At 44.1% G+C, this 23,445-nt stretch overlaps 1 non-coding gene across 1 annotated transcript; it reads right to left on the bottom strand.

Annotated features, from left to right (window-relative positions):
* Nucleotides 1–853: 853 nt before the first annotated feature.
* Nucleotides 854–933, bottom strand: MIR9186A (microRNA mir-9186a). The gene is given in 1 exon segment (NR_129116.2): nucleotides 854–933. It is a non-coding gene; the product is annotated as a microRNA mir-9186a (primary transcript).
* Nucleotides 934–23,445: the final 22,512 nt, after the last annotated feature.

The raw sequence follows: 23,445 nt of genomic DNA, 5'->3' as shown, positions 1-23,445 counted from the left end.
TCAACTGTAAGACACTGTCAAATCTGCCAACACTTTGCAGAACTTCAAGGTCTGGATTAGGTCAGATATGACAACATTACACCACGGGACACCTACAACACATCCATGGTTGGTATTTTGGTTTGGCCTACTACGAAAAGACTTGGATACAGCAATACTTCATCCCTCTTATGGTTAAAGAAAAATAGTCTCTAAAATATGACATTAACGACCTGGAGCTACGTCGATTGCTGAGGACTATCATCTCCTACCTGAATACCTGATAAAAAAAAGAGTGTCACCTCAATTTTGTTGGGTAAATCATCAGAGCTCACCTAGTGATCTGCAGATCAGAGGGCTCATATTGTGGTTGAAGGCCGCATCACCACTTATCTGCCTGAGAGCCACGTCCTTCATTTCGGGGCAAGGTTACAGTCATCCTGATTTCCGCACGGGAACCTGAAAGTCATGAAGGTTTGTAAAGTACAACACTTTTCCCACCAGCAAAACCATAAAAAAACTGCGATCCACAATGAGACACATCAACTCTACCTGGATATCAGCAGCCATCCAGAGTAGCCACCACTGTTACAAACATGTCACTCGGGATTGGACACCTGTGAAAAAGCATAAGGTCAGTACTGTGGGTGGCAGCCAGGATAAGATCCAGTGTACCTATAATCCTGGAAAAGACACAGTAGAAAATGTACCCTTCTCTAAAATAGAAAATTGTCAACTCCTACTTAAAACTATTGGCATGGAATCCATCATTTCTTACTGAATCCCTAAAAGGGAATCATGGTGACAATGAGCGTTAGCACACAGCATCACTTACTTAGACATGTGAGCATCACGTGGTCTGTGCTGGGATTTTTGTAGGGGGAGGAGGGCGACATGTCTGGTACTGTGGACAGCCATTACCTCAGTACCAGTGATGTCGCCAACCTCCCTCTACAACAAGGTAATTAATACAAGTGTTAAGAGCACACTCTTCACTTAAACTCAAGTTGAATATCAAAAGATGTTCACTTGACGACCTACCAGCTTTAGAGGCAGGTTCCCATAACAACCATAGTTAGCTCACCAAGTTCTACTCACAGGAATCTGAAGAAGCACATGTGAAAAAAGTGTTTAGCATAACAACTTGTTTTACCTCCACAATGGCCAACAATGTTTTCATGTCCATTACGATGAACGATGCCAACTAATGCTTGATAACTCTATTAAATCCGGTCAAAATCTTCCCCACCAGACACGATCTTCTCTCAAGGTTATCCCTCAAAAAATACTGTGGTTACTAACTGGTTTGGGAAGGCCAGGGAACTCACCAGGTATCACCCTCCCAAGACACTCAGCATTACACATGACTTATGTCTGTAAGAGAAAAGGTAAAAACAGAAGGTTATTACCTGAACACCTGCACCAAAGCGATGGAACCAGGAAGTGTTAGGTACACAGTCATCGCTACCTTAGGAACATGAAGATCGGCTGGTCTGCACTGTGGTTTAGGCCCACTTCATCCCTGACCCCCGTACCTACTGGATGCCTGCACACCTACTGTGGATAGCCTTCCCCTGAATTGGCTGTGACCTGAAAGAGACACTAAGGAAAATCGGTGTCATACAAGTCTTAGTCTACTAAGAGAACTTCACATAGCTTTGGTCAACGGCTTTGGTTGGAGACTCCTGACCATTCCCAAGACACTTGAAGAGGTCCATGACACTGTCTTCTCATGAAGAATCACCTGCCATCATTCCATGGCCACTAATGTGGAGACAGACTGTGGGAGGAATTACCTGGACGTCTACATATCTATCAGTATGGGGGCATAAAAGGAAATATCTGGGCAAGCTCACGAGGGTTTCTTTGGCCAAATGGATTCCGGTCTGCCTACAGGCCAAGAAGACACTCAATATGGAGTCCAGTAAACATCATTATGCACATCCATCATTCTCTCATGAGTGTATGTCACAGAATCTCATAGCTGAGTACTAAGAAGGACTTCACGGGTTAGCTGCAAAGCAATAACACGGTGTTAGGGATACGATACACCCTCACCTAGACATCTGAATGTCAGAAGGTCTGTCAGATGCCTAAGGCACTGGTAATCACTTACCTCGTTCATGCACTATCCAGGAAATGGTAATGCAGAATTTCACCATGGTATCTGGAGTGCAACCATGAAAGCACTGGATGCCATTCATGTCCACTGTCAAACCTTCTAGAAATGAAAACTCAAATAGCCTCATTGTGGGCCACCACTCCACACCCAAACTATACCTACCCTCTCACAGTCCTCTCAAATCTATGCTATTGCCAGAGACTCCTTCATATGATGTCTGGTCCCTCAGAGAATAAAAAATTCAGTGATAAATGTCACTTGGGAGATCTGTGGTAGTTACACTGATATCTTCCAATCGCTTACCAATCATATAGTTCAAAACGAAATGTTCTATAATATACCAAACTAAAGATTCAATGTGCATGTTAGTACCTTTATGGTCCTTAGAATTTTTTACCTGCCTCCTGGTAAACACGTCACGGTTATAATGATTGTGAAAGCACAGAATTTGTCGTGGGACACTCAAGATTAGTTGTGACATTTCCTTCTGTAAGACACCATCAACTCTGCCAGAACACTTTGCAGAACTCCAAGGTCCGGACCAGGTCAGATATGACAACATTTCACCACGGGACACCTACAACACTTCCATTTTTGGTAATTAGGTTTAGAGCACAGAAAACTGTGCTCTAAAATATCACATGAAAAACCTGGAGGTCGCTAGATTGGCAAGGAATCTGATTTCCAACCTGAATACAGGCAAAGAAGAGATGGTCACCTCAATTTTGTGGGGAAAAACATCAGTGCTCACCTAGTGATCTGCAGATCAGATGGCTCATGGTGTGGTTGAATCCCACGTCACTATTTACCTGCATAACAGCCATGTCCTTACTTCCTGGGCAATGATACAGTCATTGTGATTTCCACACAGGAACCTAAAAGTCATGAAATGTCTGTAAACGACAAACCTTTCCCCAGCAGGACACCCTGAAGCAACCTGGTCCACTATGAGAGACATCAACTCTACCTGGAGACCTTCAATCATCCACAAAAGACACCACAGTCATAAACACGTACTCTGGGATTGGCCACCTGTGAAAATCCTACGATCAGTACAGCGGGTTGGCAAGCCAGGATAAGTAGCAGTGTGCCTGCACTCCTGGAACAGGCACATTGGAAACGTAAACCTTCTCTAAAATAGAAAATTGGAAATGCTTATTTAAGAAGATTGGCAAGGAATCCTTCATTTCTTACCTGAATCCCTGCAAGAGAATCATGGGCACAATGATTGTGACCATACTGCATCACTTACCTACACATGTGAGCATCACGTGGTCTGTCCTAGGATTTTGTAGGGGGCGGGGGACGGCATTTCTGGTACTGTGAGCAGCCATTACATCAGTAACAGTGATACCGCCAACCTCCCCCTACAAACGAGGTAATTAACACAAGTGTTTGGAGCATCCTTTTCACTTAACCTCACCTTGAGTATCAGATGTTGTGCACAGCGGTAGGATCCACGTGGCCACCTACCGCGTTTTTAGGCAGGTTCAAATTAAGACCATAGTTAGCTCACCGAGTTCTCCTCACAAGAATCTGAAGAATCACATGTGACAAAATTGGTTAGGGTCACAACTTGTTTTAGCAACACACCTGCCAACAATGCTTTTCACGTCCATTAGGATGAAACACACAAGTCAACCTTGATAACTATATTAAATTTGGTTAAAATCTTCCTCAGCAGACACCATCATTTCTCCAGGGTATCCCTCAAAATATGCTTTGGTTAATAACTAGTTTGGGAATACCATGTAACTCACCGGACATCATGCACCCAGGACACTCAACATTACACATGACTTATGTCTGACAGAGAAAAGGTAAAAACAGAAGTTTATTACCTGACCACCTGCGACAAAATGATTGAACCAGGAATTGTTACATACACAGTTATCGATGCCTTAGGAACTTGAAGATCGGTTGGTCTGTGCTGAGGTTTAGTCCCGCTTCATCACTGACCCTCATTCCTACTGGAGGCCTGCACACCTAAGGTGGATAGGCTTCCCGGGGATGGACTCACGGTGACCTGAAAGACACACTGTGCATAATGAGTGGCATACACATGACAACTGCATATTGCTTTGGTCAGTGCCTTTGGTTGGAGACTCCTGACCATTAACTAAACACATTCCACAATGTCATTAATGTGGAGATGGACCTTGGGAGAAATTACCTGGAAGTCTACCTATCAATGCATCAGTATGGGGGGCATAAAAGGCAATATCTGGGCATGCTCACTAGCATTTCTTGGGTCAAATGGATTCCGAACTGCCTACAGATTAAAAAGACACTCAATATGGAGTCCAAAAATATAATTATGCACATCCATCATTTTCTCATGATTGTATGTCACAGAATCTCATTGCTGAGTACTGAGAAGGAACTCACGGTCACCTGCAAAACAATAACATGGTGTTAGGGATACCATACACCCTCACCTAGATATCTGAATGTCACAGGGTCTGTCGGATTCCTAAGGCACAGGTCATCACTTATCAGGTTCATGCACTATCCGGGCAATTATCATGATGAATTTCACCATGGTATCTAGACTGCAACCAGCAAAACATAGGATACCATATGTTTCCACTGTCAAAACTTCTTGAAATTCAAATGCAAATAGCCTTGTTGTGGGCCACCACTGCACACCCCAACTATACCTAGCACCTTGCAGTCCTCTCAAATCTATGCCATTGCCAGAGACACCTTCATATGATGACTGGCCCCTCACAGAATGAAAAATCCAGTGATGAATGTGACTTGGGAGACCCGCGGTAGTTACACTGATATCTTCCAATCGCTCAACAATCATACAGTTCAAAATTAGGTGTTCTCCAACATACAAAACTAAGGATTCAATGTGCTTACTAGTGACTATATGGTCCCTAGAATTTCTTACCTGACTCATAGTAAATCCATCACAATAATAATGATTGTGAAAGCACAGAACTTTGTAGCTGGACACCCAAGATTAGCTGCGACATTTCCTTTTGTAAGACACCAACAAGTATGCCCGAATACTTTGCAGAACTCCGAGGTTTGGACAAGGTCAGATATGACATTTCACCACGGGACACCTACAGCACTTCTATGCTTGGTACTGTGGCTTGGCCTACTACGAAAAGGACTTGGATACAGCAATACCTCATCCCTCTCAGGGCTAAAGAAAAATAGTCTCTAAACTATGACATTAACAACCTGGAGCTACCTCGATTGCTGAGGACTATCATCTCCTACCTGAACCCCTGCAAAAAAAGAGTGTCACATCAGTTTTGTTGGGAAAACATCAGAACTCACCTAGCAATCTGCAGATCAGAGGACTCATGCTGTAGTTGAAGCCATCATCACCACTTATCTGCCTAACAGCCACATCCTTCATTTCGGGGCAAGGTTACCGTCATCCTGATTTCTGCACAGGAAACTGAAAGTCAAGAAAGTTTGTAAAGGACAACACTTTCCCCACCAGCACACCCATAAGCAAACCCCATCCAGTATGAGACACATTAACTCTACCTGGATACCAGCAGTCATCCAGAGTGGACACCAATGTTACAAACATGTCACTCGGGATTGGACACCTGTGAAAAGCCTATGATCAGTACTGCAGGTGGCTGCCAGGATAAGTACCAGTGTGCCTATAATCCTGGCACAGGCACAGTAGGAAAGTAAACCTTCTCTAAAATAGAAAATTGTAAACTCCTAGTTAAAACAATTAGCAAGGAATCCATCATTTCTAACTGAATCCCTAAAAGGGAATCATGGCGACAATGAGCGCTAGCACACAGCATTATTTACCTAGACATGTGAGCATCACGTGGTCTGTGCTGAGATTTTTGTAGGGGGAGGAGGGCGGCATGTCTGGTACTGTGGACAGCCATTACCTCAGTACCAGTGATGTCGCCAACCTCCCCCTACAAACAAGGTAATTAACACAAGTGTTAAGAGAATCATCTTCACATAACCTCACCTTGAGTATCAGATGATGTGCACAGTAGGAACCACTGACCACCTACCAGCTTTAGAGGCAGGTTCCCATAATGACCATAGTTAGCTCACCGAGTTCTACTCACAAGAATCTGAAGAAGCACATGTGACAAAAGTGTTTAGCATAACAACTTGTTTTACCACAACACTTGCCAACAATGCTTTTCCCGTCCATTACGATAAAAGGCGCCAACTCATGATTGATAACTCTATTAAATCTGGTCAAAAACTTCTTCAACAGACACTATCATCTCTCAAGTGTATCCCCTGAAAAATCTTGTGCTTACTAACTAGTTTGGGAATGCCAGGGAATTCACCAGATATCAGTAGTACACATGACTTATGTCTGAAAGAGAAAAGGTAAAAACAGAAGGTTATTATCTGACCACCTGTACCAAAGCGATGGAACCAGGAATTGTAAGGTACGCAGTCATTGCTGCCTTAGGAACATGAAGATCGGCTGGTCTGTGCTGTGGTTTAGGCCCACTTCATCTGTGACCCCCATACCTACTGGATGCCTGCACACCTACCGTGGATACCTTCCCGGGGATGGGCTCACTGTGACCTGAAAAAGACACTATGGAAAATCGGTGTCATACAAGTCTTAGTCTACTAAGAGAACTACACATAGCTTTCGTCAATGGCTTTGGTAGGAGACTCATGACGATTACCAGGACATTTGAAGAGGTCCATGACACCTTCTTCTCAAGAAGAGTCTCCTGCCATCATTCCATGGTCACTAATGTGGAGATAGACTATGGGAGGAATTACCTGGACATGTACTTATCAATCTATCAGTGTGGGGTATAAACGGCAATCTCTGGGCATGCTCACTAGGGTTTCTTTGGTCAAATGGATTCCGAACTGCCTACAGGCCAAGAATACACTCAATATGGAGTCCAGAAAACATCATTATGCACATCCATCATTCTCTAATGAGTGTATGTCACAGAATATCATAGCTGAGTACTGAGAAGGACTTCATGCATTAGCTGCAAAGCAATAACATGGTGTTAGGGATACCATACACCCTCACCTAGATATATGAATGTGAGAAGATGTATCGGATGCCTCAGGCACCTGTAATCACTTACCGTGTTCATGCACTGTCCAGGAAATGGTCATGAAGAAGTTCACCATGGTACCTGGACTGCAACCATGAAAACACAGGATGCCATACATGTCTACTATCAAACCTTTTATAAAATAAAACTCAAATAGCCTCATTGTGGGCCACCATTGCACACACCAAATATATCTAGCATCTCGCAGTCCTCTCAAATGTATGCCATTGCCAGAGACACCTTCATATGATGTCTGGTCCCACAGAGAATAAAAAATCCAGTGATTAATGTCACTTGGGAAACCCGTGGTAGTTACAATGATATCTTACAATCGCTTACCAGTCATATAGTTCAAAACTAAATGCTCTGTAATATACCAAACTAAGGATTCAATGTGCTTATTCGTGCCTGTATGGTCCCTAGAATTTCCTACCTGACTCCCAGTAAACACGTCACAGGAATAATGACTGTGAAAGCACAGAACTTTGTACCGGGACACCCAAGGTTAGCTGCGACATTTACTTTTGTAAGACACCAACAAGTATGCCCGAATACTTTGCAGATCTCCGATGTCCGGACAAGGTCAGATATGACATTTCACCGCGGGACACCTACAGCACTTCCATGGTTGGTGCTGTGGCTTGGCCTACTACGAAAAGGACTTGGATACAGCAATACCTCATCCCTCTCAGGGTTAAAGAAAAATAGTCTCTAAACTATGACATTAACAACCTGGAGCTACCTCGATTGCTAAGGACTATTATCTCCTACCTGAATACCTGCAAAAAAAGAGTGTCACATCACTTTTGTTGGGAAAACTTCAGAGCTAACCTAGCTATCTCCAGATCAAAGGGCTCATGCTGTGGTTGAAGCCTGCATCACCACTTATCTGCATAACAGCCACATCCTTCATTTCAGGGCAAGGTTACAGTTATCCTGATTTGCGCACAAGAACCTGACAACACTTTTCCCATAAGCACACCCGAAGGAAACCCCATCCACAATGAGACACATCAACTTTACCTGGATACCAGCAGTCATCCAGAGTGGACACCACTGTTATAAACATGTCACTCAGTATTGGACACCTGTGAAAAGCCTAAGATCAGTACTGCAGGTGGCTGCCAGGATTAGTACCAGTGTGCCTATAATCCTGGAACAGGCACAGTAAGAAAGTAAACCTTCTGTAAAATAGAAAATTGTAAACTCCTATTTAAAACGATTGGCAAGGAATTCATCATTTCTTACTGAATCCCTAAAAGGGAATCATGGCGACAATGAGCGCTAGCACACAGCATCACTTACCTAGACATGTGAGCATCACGTGGTCTGTGCTGGGATTTTTGCAGGGGAAGGAGGGCGGCATGTCTGGTACTGAGGACAGCCATTATCTCAGTATCAGTGATGTCGCCAACCTCCCCCTACAACAAGGTAATTAATACAAGTGTTAAGAGAATCCTCGTCACTTAACCTCACCCTGAGTATCACATGATGTGCACTTGACAACCTATCAGCTTTACAGGCAGGTTCCTATAACGACCATAGTTAGCTCACCGAGTTCTTCTCACAAGAATCTGAAGACGCACATGTGACAAAAGTGTTTACCATAACAACGTGTTTTACTACCACATTTGCCAACAATGCTTTTCTAGTCCATTACGATGAAAGATGCCAACTCACGCTAGATAACTCTATTAAATCTGGTCAAAAACTTCCTCAACAGACACTATCATCTCTCAAGGTTATCCCTCAAAAAATCCTGCGGTTACTAACGGGTTTGGGAAGGCCCGAGAACTCACCAGATATCACCCTCCCAAGACACTCAGCATTACACATGACTTATGTCTGAAAGAGAAAAGGTAAAAACAGAATGCTATTACCTGACCACCTTTACCAAAACGGTGGAAATAGGAAGTGTTAGGTACACAGACATCGCTGCCTTAGGAACATGAAGATCGGCTGGTCTGTGCTGTGGTTCAGGCCCACTTCATCCCTGAACCCCATACCTACTGGATGCCTGAACACCTACTGAGGATAGGTTTCATCTGGATTGGCTCACTGTGACCTGAAAGTGACCCTATGGAAAATTGGTGTCATACAAGTCTTAGTCTACTAAGAGAACTGCACATACCTTTGGTCAATGGCTTTGGTTGGAGACTCATGACCATTCCCAGGACACTTGAAGAGGTCCATGACACTGTCTTCTCATGAAGAATCACCTGCCATCATTCCAAGGCCACTAATGTGGAGACAGACTGGGGGAGGAATTACCTGGATGTCTACCTATCAATTTATCAGTATGGGGGCATAAAAAGCAATCTCTGGGCATGCTCAAGAGGGTTTCTTTGGGCAAATGGATTCCGATCTGCCTACAGGCCAAGAAGAGACTCAATATGGAGTCCAGAAAACATCATTATGCACATCCATCATTCTCTCATGAGTGTATGTCACAGAATCTCATAGATGAGTACTGAGAGGAACTTCACGGGGCAATGATACAGTCATTGTGATTTCTGCACAGGAAGCTAAAAGTCATGAAATGTCTGTAAACGACAAACCTTTCCCCAGCAGGACACCCAGAAACAACCTGGTCCACTATGAGACACATCAACTCTACCTGGAGAGCTTTAGTCAAACACAGAAGACACCACAGTCACAAACACGTACTCTGGGATTGGCCACCTGTGAAAATCTTATGGTCAGTACAGTGGGTTGGCAAGCCAGGATAAGTAGCAGTGTGCCTGCTATCCTGGAACAGGCACATTGGAAACGTAAACCTTCTCTAAAATAGAAAATTGTACACGCCTACTTAAGAAGGTTAGCAAGGAATCCTTCATTTCTTACCTGAATCCCTGCTAGAGAATCATGGCCACAACGAGTGTGAGCACACTGCATCACTTACCTACACATGTGAGCATCACGTGGTCTGTGCAGGGCTTTTGTAGAGGAAGGGGGGCAGCATTTCTGGTACTGTGGGCAGCCATTACATCAATAACAGTGATACCGCCAACCTCCCCCTAGAAACAAGGTAATTAACACAAGTGTTTAGAGCATCCTCTTCACTTAACCTCACCTTGAGTATCAGATGTTGTGCACAGCGGTAGGATCCACTTGGCCACCTGCCCCGTTTACAGGCAGGTTCCAATTAAGACCATAGTGATCTCACTGAGTTCTCCGCAGAAGAATCTGAAGAATCACATGTGATAAAGTTGGTTAGGATCACAACTTGTTTTAGCAACACACCTGCCAACAATGCTCTTCACGTCCATTAGGATGAAACACACTACTCAAACTTGATAACTCAATTAAATCTGGTCAAAATATTCCTCAGCAGATATGATCATTTCTCCAGGGTATCCCTCAAAATATGCTTTGGTTAATAACTAGTTTGAAAATACCATGTAACTCATCGGACATCATCCACCCAAGACACTCAACATTATACATGACTTATGTCTGAAAGAGAAAAGGGAAAAAGAGAAGTTTATTACCTGACCACCTGTGACAAAGTGATTGAACCAGGAATTGTTACATACACAGTTATCGCTGCCTTAGGAACATGAAGATCAGATGGTCTGTGCTGTGGTTCAGTTCCACTTCATCACTGACCGTCATTCCAACTGGAGTCCTGCACTCCTAACGTGGATAAGCTTTCCGGGGATGGGTTACTGTGATCTGAAAGACACACTGTGGATAATGGGTGGCGTACCCGTGACAACTGCATATTGCCTTGGTCAATGGCTTTGGTTGGAGACTTATGACCATTAACTGAACACTTGAAGAGGTCAATGACACCAATGACACCTTCTTTTCATGAAGAGACACCTGCAAACATTCCATAGTCATTGTTGTGGAGACAAACCATGGAAGAAATTACCTGGAAGTCTACCTATCAATGTATCAGTATGGGGGCATAAAAGGCAATGTCTGGGCATGTTCACAAGGGTTTCTTGAATCAAAAGGATTCCACAATGAGACACATCAACTCTAACTGGATACCAGCATCGATCTAGTGTGGAAAGCACTGTTAGAAACATATCGCTTGGGATTCGACACAGGTGAAATGCCTAAGATAAGTACCATAGGTGGCAGCCAGGATAAGTACCAGTGTGCCTATAATCCTGGAACAGGCACAGTAGGAAACGTAAACCTTCTCTAAAACAGAAAACTGTAAACTCCCACTTAAAACGATTGGCAAGGAATCCATCATTTCTTACTGAATCCCTAAAAGGGAATCATGGCGACAATGAGCGCTAGCACACAGCATCACTTACCTAGACATGTGAGCATCACGTGGTCTGTGCTGGGATTTTTGTAGGGGGGGGAGGGCGGCATGTCTGGTACTATGGGCAGCCATTACCTCAGTACCAGTGATGCCGCTCACCTCCCCCTACAAACAAGGTAATTAACACAAGTGTTAAGAGCATCCTCTTCACTTAAACTCACCTTGAGTATCAGATGATGTTCACTTGACGACCTACCAGCTTTAGAGGCAGGTTACCATAAAGACCATAGTTAGGTCACTGAGTTCTCCTCACAAGAATCTGAAGAAGCACATGTGACAAACGTGTTTACCATAACAACCTGTTTTACTACCACACGTGGCAACAATGCTTTTCCCTTCCATTACGATGAAAGATTCCAACTCACGCTACATAACTCTACTAAATTCAGTCAAAAACTTCCTCAACAGACACTATCATCTCTCAAGGGTATCCCTCAAAAAATCCTGTGGTTACTAATGGGTTTGGGAAGGCCAGGGAACTCACCAGGTATCACCCTCCCAAGACACTCAGCAGTACACATGACTTATGTCTGAAAGAGAAAAGGTAAAAACAGAAGGTTATTTCCTGACCACCTGCACCAAAGCAATGGAACCGGAAGTGTTAGGTACACAGTCATTGCTTCCTTAGGAACATGAAGATCGGCTGGTGTGTGCTGTGGTTTAGGCCCACTTCATCCCTGACCCCCATACCTACTGGATGCCTGCACACCTACTTTGATAGGCTTCCCCTGGATGGGCTCACAGTGACCTGAACGAGACAGTATGGAAAATGAGTGTCATACAAGACTTAGTCTACTAAGAGAACTGCACATAGCTTTGGTCAATGGCTTTGGTTGGGGACTCATGACCATTATCAGGAAACATGAAGAGGTCCATGACACCTTCTTCTCTAGAAGAGTCACCTGCCGTCATTCCGTGGTCACTAATGTGGAGACAGATTGTGGGAGGAATTACCTGGATGTCTACCTATCAATCGATCAGTGTAGGGGCATAAAAGGAAAACTCTGGGCATGCTCACTAGGATTTCCTGGGTCAAATGGATCCCGAACTGCCTTATGACCAAGAACACACTCAATATGGATTCCAAAAAACATCGTTATTCACACCCATCATTCTCTCATGAGTGAATGTCACAGAATCTCATAGCTGAGAACTGAGAAGGACTTCACGGGTTAGCTGCAAAGCAATAACACGGTGTTAGGGATACAATACACCCTCACCTAAATATCTGAATGTCAGAGGGTCTGTCGGATGCCTAAGGCACAGGTCACAACTTATTAGGTTCATGCACTGTTCTGGCAATGATCATGATGAAGTTCACCATGGTATCTATACTGCAACCCGGAAAACACAGGACGCTGTATGTGTTCACTGTCAAACCTTCTAGAAATGAGAATGCAAATAGCTTTGTTGTGGGCCACCACTGCACACCCCAACTATACCTAGCATCTCGCAGTGCTCTCAAATCTAATCCATTGCCAGAAACACCTTCATATGATGACTGGCCCCTCAGAGAATGAAAAATCCAGTGATTAATGTGACTTGCGAGACCCGTGGTAGTTATACTGATGTCTTCCCATCGCTCACCAATCGTACAGTTAAAAATTAGGTGTTCTCTAACATACCAAACTAAGGATTCAATGTGCTTGCTGGTACCTGTATGGTCGCTAGAATTTCTTACCTGACTCCCAGTAAACCCGTCACAGTAATAATGATTGTGAAAGCACAGAACTTTGTAGCTGGACACCCAAGATTAGCTGCGACATTTCCTTTTGTAAGACACCAACAAGTATGCCCGAATACTTTGCAGAACTCCGAGGTCCGGACAAGGTCAGATATGACATTTCACCACGGGACACCTACAGCACTTCAATGGTTGGTGCTGTGGTTGGCCTACTATGAAAAGGACTTGGATACAACAATACCTCATTCCTCTCAGGGTTAAAGAAAAATGTGCTCTAAAATATCACATGAACAACCTGGAGGTCGCTAGATTGGCAAGGAATCTGATTTCCTACCTGAATACATGCGAAGATGAGATGGTCACCTCAATTTTGTGGGGAAAAACATCAGTGCTCACCTAGTGATCTGCAGATCAGATGGCTCATGGTGTGCTTGAATCCCACATCACCACTTACCTGCATAACAGCCATGTCCTTACTTCCTGGGCAATGATACAGTCATTGTGATTTCTGCACAGGAACCTAAAAGTCATGAAATGTCTGTAAACGACAAACCTTTCCCCAGCAGGACACCCTGAAGCAACCTGGTCCACTATGAGACACATCAACTCTACCTGGAGACCTTCAGTCATCCACAGAAGACACCACAGTCACAAACACGTACTCTGGGCTTGGCCACCTGTGAAAAGCCTATGATCAGTACAGGGGGTTGGCAAGCCAGGATAAGTAGCAGTGTGCCTGCACTCCTGGAACAGGCACATTGGAAACGTAAACCTTTTCTAAAATAGAAAACTGTACACGCCTACTCAAGAAGATTGGCAAGAAATCCTTCATTTCTTACCTGAATCCCTGCAAGAGAATCATGGCCACAACGAGTGTGAGCACACTGAATCACTTACCTACATATGTTAGCATCACGTGGTCTGTGCTGGGCTTTTGTAGGGGGGGGGCAGCATTTATGGAACTGTGAGCAGCCATTACATCAGTAACAGTGATACCGCCAACCTCCCCCTACAAACAAGGTAATTAACACACGTGTTTGGAGCATCCTCTTCACTTAACCTCACCTTGAGTATCAGATGTTGTGCACAGCGGTAGGATCCACTTGGCCGCCTACCCCGTTTACAGGCAGGTCCCAATTAAGACCATAGTGATCTCACTAAGTTCTCCGCAGAAGAATCTGAAGAATCACATGTGACAAAGTTGGTTAGGATCACAACTTGTTTTAGCAACACACCTGCCAATAATGCTTTTTACATCCATTTGATGAAACACACTACTCAAACTTGATAACTCTATTAAATCTGGTCAAAATTTTCCTCAGCAGACACCATCATTTCTCCAGGGTATCCCTCAAAATATGCTTTGGTTAATAACTAGTTTGGGAATACCATGTAACTCACCGGACATCATCCACACAAGACACTCAACATTACACATGACTTATGTCTGAAAGAGAAAAGGTAAAAACAGAAGTTTATTACCTGACCACCTGCGACAAAGGGATTGAACCAGGAATTGTTACATACACAGTTATCGCTGCCTTAGGAACATGAAGATTGGCTGGTCTGTGCTGTGGTTTAGTCCCACTTCATCACTCACCCTCATTCCTACTGGAGACCTGCACGCCTAATGTGAATAGGCTTTCCGGGGATGGGTCACGGTGACCTGAAAGACACACTGTGGATAATGGGTGGCGTACACGTGACAACTGCATATTGCAATGGTCAATGGCTTCAGTTGGAGACTTATGACCATTAACTGAACACTTGAAGAGGTCAATGACACCTTCTTTTCATGAAGAGATACCTGAAAACATTCCACAGTCATTGATGTGAAGACAAACCATGGGAGAAATTACCTGGAAGTCTACCTATGAATGTATCAGTATGGGTGCATAAAAGGCAATTTCTAAGCATGCTCACAAGTTTTTCTTGAGTGAAATGGATTCCGAACAGCCTAAAGGCCAAGATGAAACTCAATATGGACTCAAGAAAACATGATTATGCACATCCATCATTCTCTCATGAGTGTATGTGACAGAATCTCATTGCTGAGTACTGAGAAGGACTTCACTGGTCACCTGCAAAACAATAACACGTTGTTAGGGATACAATACACGTTAACCTAAATATCTGAATGTCAGAGGGTCTGTCGGATGCCTAAGGCACAGGTCATCACTTATCAGGTTCATGCACTGTCTGGGCAATGATCATGATGAATTTCACCATGGTATCTAGACTGCAACCCGGAAAACACAGGATGCCATTTGTGTCCACTGTCAAACCTTCTAAAAATAAAAATGCAAATAGCCTTGTTGTGGGCCACCACTGCACACCACAACGATACCTAGCATGTCGCAGTCCTCTCAAATCTATGCCATTGCCAGAGACACCTTCATATGATGACTGGCCCCTCTGGGAATGAAAAATCCAGTGATTAATGGGACTTGGGTGACCCGTGGTAGTTACACTGATATATTCCCATCGCTCACCAATCGTACAGTTCAAAATTCGGTGTTCTCTAACATACCAAACTGAGGATTCAATGTGCTTGCTGGTATCTGTGTGGTCACTAGAATTTCTTACCTGACTCCCAGTAAACCCGTCACAGTAATAATGATTGTGAAAGCACAGAACTTTGTAGCGGGACACCCAAGATTAGCTGCAACATTTCCTTTTGTAAGACACCAACAAGTATGCCCGAATACTTTGCAGAACTGAGAGGTCTGGACAAGGTCAGATATGACATTTCACCACGGGACAGCTACAACACTTCCATGTTTACTGCTGTGGCTTGGCCTACTACGAAAAGGACTTGGATACAGCAATACCTCATCCCTCTCAGGGTTAAAGAAAAATAGTCTCTAAAATATGACATTAACAACCTGTAGCTACCTCGATTGCTGAGGACTATCATCTCCTACCTGAATACCTGCAACAAAAAGAGTGTCACATCAGTTTTGTTGGGAAAACATCAGAGCTCACCTAGCGATCTGAGATCAGACGGCTCATGCTATGGTTTAAGGCCGCATGACATCTTATCTGCTTAACAGTCACGTCCTTCATTTCAGGGCAAGGTTACCGTCATCCTGATTTCTGCACAGGAACCTGTAAGTCATGAATGTTTGTAAAGGACAACACTTTTGCCACCAGAACACCCATAAGAAAACCCCATCCACAATGAGACACATCAACTCTACCTGGATACCAGCAGCCATTCAGAGTGGCCACCACTGTTACAAACATGTCACTCTGGATTGGACACCTGTGAAAAACCTAAGATCAGTACTGTAGGTGGCAGCCAGGATAAGTACCAGTGTGCCTATAATCCTGGAACAGGCACAGTAAGAAAGTAAACCTTCTGTAAAGTAGAAAATTGTAAACTCCTACTTAAAATGATTGGCAAGGAATCCATCATTTCTTACTGAATCCCTAAAAGGGAATCATGGCGACAATGAGCGCTAGCACACAGCATCACTTACCTAGACATGTGAGCATCACGTGGTCTGTGCTGGGATTTTTGTAGGGGGAGGAGGGCGGCATGTCTGGTACTGTGGACAGCCATTACCTCAGTACCAGTGATGACGCCAACCTCCCCCTACAACAAGGTAATTAACACAAGTGTTAAGAGAATCCTCTTAATCTCACCTTGAGTATCAGATGATGTGCACTTGACTACCTACCAGCTTTAGAGGCAGGTTCCCATAACGACCATAGTTAGCTCACCGAGTTCTCCTCACAAGAATCTGAAGAAGCACATGTGACAAAAGTGTTTAGCATAACAACTTGATTTACCACCACACTGGCCAACGATGCTTTTCCTGTCCGTTAAGATGAAATTCTCCAACTCATGCTTGATAACTCTATTAAATCGGGTCAAAAACTTCCTCAACAGACACTATCATCTCTCAAGGGTATCCCTCAAAAAATCCTGTGGTTACTATCTAGTATGGGAAGGCCAGGGAACTCACCAGATATCAGCAGTACACATGACTTATGTCTGAAAGAGAAAAGGTAAAAACAGAAGGTTATTATCTGACCACCTGTACCAAAGCGATGGAACCAGGAAGTGTTAGGTACACAGTCATTGCTGCCTTAGGAACATGAAGATCGGCTGGTCTGTGCTGTGGTTTAGGCCCACTTCATCCCTGACCCCCATACCTACTGGATGCCTGCACACCTACCGTGGATAGCTTCCCAGGGATGGGCTCACTGTGACCTGATAGACACACTGTGGAAAATGTGTGGCGTACACGTCTTAGTCTACTGAGAGAACTGCACATTGGCTTGATCAATGGCTTTTTAAAAATATATATATTTTATTGATTTTTTTACAGAGAGGAAGGGAGTGTGATAGAGAGTTGGAAACAATGATGAGAGAGAAACATTGATCAGCTGCCTCCTGCAAACCTCCCACTGCGGATGTGCCCCCAACCCAGGTACATGCCCATGATGGGAATCAAACCTGGGGCCTGTAAGTCTGCTGGCCGACACACTATCCACTGAGCCAAGCTGGTTAGGGCTGATCAAAGGCTTTGCTTGGAGACTCATGACCATTACCTGAACACTTGAAGAGGTCGATGACACCTTCTTCACATGAAGAGACACCTGCAAACATTCCACAGTCATTAATGTGGAGACAAACCATGGGAGAAATTACCTGGAAGTCTACCTATCAATGTATCAGTATGGGGGCATAAAAGGCAATCTCTGGGCATGCTCACTAGGGTTTCCTGGGTCAAATGGATTCCGAACTGCCTAAAGGCCAAGAAGACACTCAATATGGAGTCCAGAAAACATCATTATTCACATCCATCATAATCTCATGATTGTATGTCACAGAATCTCATAGCAGAGTACTGAGAAGTAACTCACGAGTCACCTGCAAAACAATAACACGGTGTTAGGGATACCATACACCCTCACCTAGATATCTGAATGTCACAGGGTCTGTCGGATTCCTAAGGCACAGGTCATCACTTATTGGGTTCATGCACTGTCTGGGCAATAATCCTGATGAATTTCACTATGGTATCTAGACTGCAACCAGGAAAACACAGGATGCCGTATGTGCCACTGTCAAACCTTCTAGAAATGAGAATGAAAACAGCCTTGTTGAGGGCCACCACTGCACACCCCAACTATACCTAGCATCTCGCAGTGCTCTCAAATCTATGTCATTGCCAGAGACACCTACATATGATGACTGGCCCCTCAGAGAATGAAAAATCCAGTGATTAATGTGACTTGGGAGACCCGTGGTAGTTACACTGATATCTTCCAATCGCTCACCAATCATACAGTTCAAAATTAGGTGTTGTCTAACATACCAAACTGAGGATTCAATGTGCTTGCTGGTACCTGTATGGTCCCTAGAATTTCTTACCTGACTCCCAGTAAACACGTCACAGTAATAATGATTGTGAAAGCACAGAACTTTGTAGTGGGACACCCAAGATTAGCTGTGACATTTCCTTTTGTAAGACACCAACAAGTATGCCCGAATACTTTGCAGAACTACGAGGTCCGGACAAGGTCAGATATGACATTTCACCACGGGACACCTACAGCACTTCCATGGTTGGTGCTGTGGCTTGGCCTACTATGTAAAGGACTTGGATACAGCAATACCTCATCCCTCTCAGGGTTAAAGAAAAATAGTCTCTAAAATATGACATTAACAACGTGCAGCTACCTCGATTGCTGAGGACTATCATCTCCTACCTGAATATCTGCAGAAAAAAGAGTGTCACCTCAATATGTTGGGAAAAACATCAGCACTTACCTAGCGATCTGCAGATCAGAGGGCTCATGCGGTGGTTGAAGGCCACATCACCACTTGTCTGCTTAACAGCCACGTCCTTCATTTCGGGGCAAGGTTACCGTCATCCTGATTTCTGCACAGGAACCTGTAAGTCATGAATGTTTGTAAAGGACAACACTTTTCACACCAGAACACCCATAATAAAACCCCATCCAGTATGAGGCACATCAACTCTACCTGGATACCAGCAGCCATCCAGAGTGGCCACCACTGTTACAAACATGTCACTTGGGATTGGACACCTGTGAAAAGCATAAGATCAGTACTGTAGGTGGCAGCCAGGATAAGTACCAGTGTGCCTATAATCCTGGAACAGGCACAGGAGGAAATGTAAACCTTCTCTAAAACAGAAAACTGTAAACTCCCACTTAATATGATTGGCAAGGAATCCATCATTTCTTACTGAATCCCTAAAAGGGAATCATGGCGACAATGAGCGCTAGCACACAGCATCACTTACCTAGACATGTGAGCATCACGTGGTCTGTGCTGGGATTTTTGTAGGGGGAGGAGGGCGACATGTCTGGTACTGTGGACAGCCATTACCTCAGTACCAGTGATGTCGCCAACCTCCCCCTACAACAAGGTAATTAACACAAGTGTTAAGAGAATCCTCTTCACTTAACCTCACCTTGAGTATCAGATGATGTGCACTTGACAACCTACCAGCTTTAGAGGCAGATTCCCATAACGACCATAGTTAGCTCACCGAGTTCTCCTCACAAGAATCTGAAGAAGCACATGTGACAAAAGTGTTTAGCATAACAACTTGTTTTACCACCACACTGGCCAAGGATGCTTTTCCTGTCCGTTAAGATGAAATTCTCCAAGTGATGCTTGATAACTCTATTAAATCTGGTCAAAAACTTCCTCAACAGACACTGTCATCTCTCAAGGGTATCCCTCACAAAATCCTGAGGTTACTAACGGGTTTGGGAAGGCCAGGGAACTCACCAGATATCAGCAGTACACATGACTTATGTCTGAAAGAGAAAAAGTAAAAACAGAGGGTTATTATCTGACCACCTGTACCAAAGCGATGGAACCAGGAAGTGTTAGGTACACAGTCATTGCTGCCTTAGGAACATGAAGATCGGCTGGTCTGTGCTGTGGTTTAGGCCCACTTCATGCCTGACCCTCATACCTACTGGATGCCTGCACACCTACCGTGGATAGCTTCCTGGGGATGTGCTCACTGTGACCTGATAGACACACTGTGGAAAATGTGTGGCGTACACGTCTTAGTCTACTGAGAGAACTGAACATTGGCTTGACCAATGGCTTTTTAAAAATATATATATTTTATTGATTTTTTTACAGATTGGAAGGGAGTGTGATAGAGAGTTGGAAACAATGATGAGAGAGAAACATTGATCAGCTGCCTCCTGCACACATCCCAGTATGGATGTACCCCCAACCCTGGTACATGCCTATCATGGGAATCAAACCTGGGGCCTGTAAGTCTCCTGGCCCGACACTCTATCCACTGAGCCAAACTGGTTAGGGCTGATCAATGGCTTTGTTGGAGACTCATGACCAATACCTGAACACTTGAAGAGGTCGATGACACCTTCTTCACATGAAGAGACACCTGCAAACATTCCACAGTCATTAATGTGGAGACAAACAATGGGAGAAATTACCTGGAAGTCTACCTATCAATGTATCAGTATGGGGGCATAAAAGGCAATCTCTGGGCATGCTCACTAGGGTTTCCTGGGTCAAATTGATTCCGATCTGCCTAAAGGCCAAGAAGTCACTCAATATGGAGTCCAGAAAACATCATAATTCACATTGATCATAATCTCATGATTGTATGTCACAGAATCTCATAGCATAGTACTGAGAAGTAACTCACTGGTCACCTGCAAAACAATAACACGGTGTTAGGGATACCATACACCCTCACCTAGATATCTGAATGTCAGAGGGTCTGTCGGATCCCTAAGGCACAGGTCATCACTTATCGGGTTCATGCCCTGTCGGGGCAATAATCCTGATGATGTTCTTCATGGTATCTAGACTGACACCAGGAAAACACAGGATGCCATATGTGTCCACTGTCAAACCTTCTAGAAATGAGAATGAAAACAGCCTTGTTGAGGGCCACCACTGCACACCCCAACTATACCTAGCATCTCGCAGTGCTCTCAAATCTATGCCATTGCCGGAGACACCTACATATGATGACTGGCCCCTCAGAGAATGAAAAATCCAGTGATTAATGTGACTTGGGAGACCCGTGGTAGTTACACTGATATCTTCCAATCGCTCACCAATCATACAGTTCAAAATTAGGTGTTCTCTAACATACCAAACTGAGGATTCAATGTGCTTGCTGGTACCTGTATGGTCCCTAGAATTTCTTACCTGACTCCCAGTAAACACGTCACAGTAATAATGATTGTGAAAACACAGAACTTTGTAGCGGGACACCCAAGATTAGCTGCGACATTTCCTTTTGTAAGACACCAACAAGTATGCCCGAATACTTTGCAGAACTCCGAGGTCCGGACAAGGTCAGATATGAAATTCATCAAGGGACACCTACAGCACTTCCATGGTTGGTGCTGTGGCTTGGCCTACTATGTAAAGAACTTGGATACAGCAATACCTCATCCCTCTCAGGGTTAAAGAAAAATAGTCTCTAAAATATGACATTAACAACGTGCAGCTACCTCGATTGCTGAGGACTATCATCTCCTACATGAATACCTGCCAAAAAAAGAGTGTCACCTCAATATGTTGGGAAAAACATCAGCACTTACCTAGCGATCTGCAGATCAGAGGGCTCATGCTGTGGTTGAAGGCCGCATCACCACTTATCTGCTTAACAACCACGTCCTTCATTTCGGGGCAAGGTTATCGTCATCCTGATTTCTGCACAGGAACCTGTAAGTCATGAATGTTTGTAAAGGACAACACTTTTCCCACCAGAACACCCATAAGAAAACCCCATCCACAATGAGACACATCAACTCTACCTGGATACCAGCAGCCATCCAGAGTGGACACCACTGTTACAAACATGTCACTCAGGATTGGACACCTGTGAAAAGCCTAAGATCAGTACTGTAGGTGGCAGCCAGGATAAGATCCAGTGTGCCTATAATCCTGGAACAGGCACAGTAGGAAATGTAAACCTTCTCTAAAACAGAAAACTGTAAACTCTCACTTAATATGATTGGCACGGAATCCATCATTTCTTACTGAATCCCTAAAAGGGAATCATGGCGACAATGAGCGCTAGCACACAGCATCACTTACCTAGACATGTGAGCATCACGTGGTCTGTGCTGGGATTTTTGTAGGGGGAGGAGGGCGGCATGTCTGGTACTGTGAGCAGTCATTACTTCAGTACCAGTGATGTCGCCAACCTCCCCCTACAACAAGGTAATTAATACAAGTGATAAGAGCACCCTCTTCACTTAAACTCAAGTTGAATATCAAAAGATGTTCACTTGACGACCTACCAGCTTTAGAGGCAGGTTCCCATAACCACCATAGTTAGCTCACCGAGTTCTACTCACAAGAATCTGAAGAAGCACATGTGAAAAAAGTGTTTAGCATAACAACTTGTTTTACCACCACAATGGCCAACAATGTTTTCACTTCCATTACAATGAAAGATGCCAATTCACACTTGATAACTCTATTAAATCCGGTCAAAAATTTTCCCACCAGACACTATCATCTCTCAAGAGTATCCCTCAAAAAATACTGTGGTTACTACCTGGTTTGGGAAGGCAAGGGAACTCACCAGGTATCACCCTCTCAAGACACTCAGCAGTATACATGACTTATGTCTGAAAGAGAAAAAGTAAAAACAGAGGGTTATTATCTGACCACCTGCACCAAAGAGATGGAACCAGGAAATGTTAGGTACACAGTCATTGCTGCCTTAGGAACATGAAGATCGGCTGGTCTGTGCTGTGGTTTAGGCCCACTTCATGCCTGACCCTCATACCTACTGAATGCCTGCACACCTACCGTGGATAGGCTTCCCAGGGATGGGCTCACTGTGACCTGATAGACACACTGTGGAAAATGTGTGGCGTACACGTCTTACTCTGCTGAGAGAACTGAACATTGGCTTGACCAATGGCTTTTTAAAAATATATATATTTTATTGATTTTTTTTACAGAGAGGAAGGGAGTGTGATAGAGAGTTGGAAACAATGATGAGAGAGAAACATTGATCAGATGCCTCCTGCAAACCTCCCACTGCGGATGTGCCCCCAACCCAGGTACATGCCCATGATGGGAATCAAACCTGGGGCCTGTAAGTCTGCTGGCCCGACATTCTATCCACTGAGCCAAGCCGGTTAGGGCTGATCAAAGGCTTCGGTTGGAGACTCATGACCATTACGTGAGCACTTGAAGAGGTCGATGACACCTTCTTCACATGAAGAGACACCTGCAAACATTCTACAGTCATTAATGTGGAGACAAACCATGGGAGAAATTACCTGGAAGTCTACCTATCAATGTATCAGTATGGGG

Source organism: Eptesicus fuscus, chromosome 1, assembly GCF_027574615.1.
Source record: "Eptesicus fuscus isolate TK198812 chromosome 1, DD_ASM_mEF_20220401, whole genome shotgun sequence".
Lineage (NCBI taxonomy): Eukaryota > Metazoa > Chordata > Mammalia > Chiroptera > Vespertilionidae > Eptesicus > Eptesicus fuscus.
The sequence above is the reverse complement of the archived record's forward strand: the minus strand, read 5'-3'. Positions and strand labels throughout refer to the sequence as shown.